Source organism: Monomorium pharaonis, unplaced genomic scaffold, assembly GCF_013373865.1.
Source record: "Monomorium pharaonis isolate MP-MQ-018 unplaced genomic scaffold, ASM1337386v2 scaffold_413, whole genome shotgun sequence".
NCBI classification, from domain to species: domain Eukaryota; kingdom Metazoa; phylum Arthropoda; class Insecta; order Hymenoptera; family Formicidae; genus Monomorium; species Monomorium pharaonis.
The window spans coordinates 61,937-62,500 of NW_023415707.1; positions in this window are offsets into that span (position 1 = coordinate 61,937).

Genomic DNA, 564 nt, shown 5'->3' on the forward strand with positions numbered 1-564 from the left:
AGAGGAACTCGAAAATCCAATACCATCGGATCCAGAGCTCATAGAAGAAGAAACGGGAGAAGAATTCCTGACCTTCCTGAACACACTAAGAGCACCAGCCGATAATGAAGGTTTCCAAGGGAAAAAGCTCCACAAAATAGCAGTGGAAGCACGAGCAACGGGCAAAGAGGGAACTCTGCAAAAACTAGCCCTATACCTGAAGGAAGTCTTTCCACCACCACCACGACAGAACAGAAGAAAAAGGACCGCCCCGGCCGCACCCAGGAACAAGAGAGAGGCAAGACGACGGGAATACGGATGGACACAGACACTGTGGAAGAAGGACAGGCGCCGCTGTGTGTCCAACATATTGAACCAGATGGACAACGCCCCGCAACCACCAAGGGAAATAATGGAGCCATTCTGGTCCAACTTAATGACCACCAAGGGGGAAGAAGCACCACCAAGAGAGAGGTCCCCAATCCTAGGGGGAATATGGGAACCAATCAAAAAGGAAGACATCAAATTAACTCGGATGTCACGCTCTTCGGCTCCAGGACCAGATGGAGTATCGGCGCGCCTGTT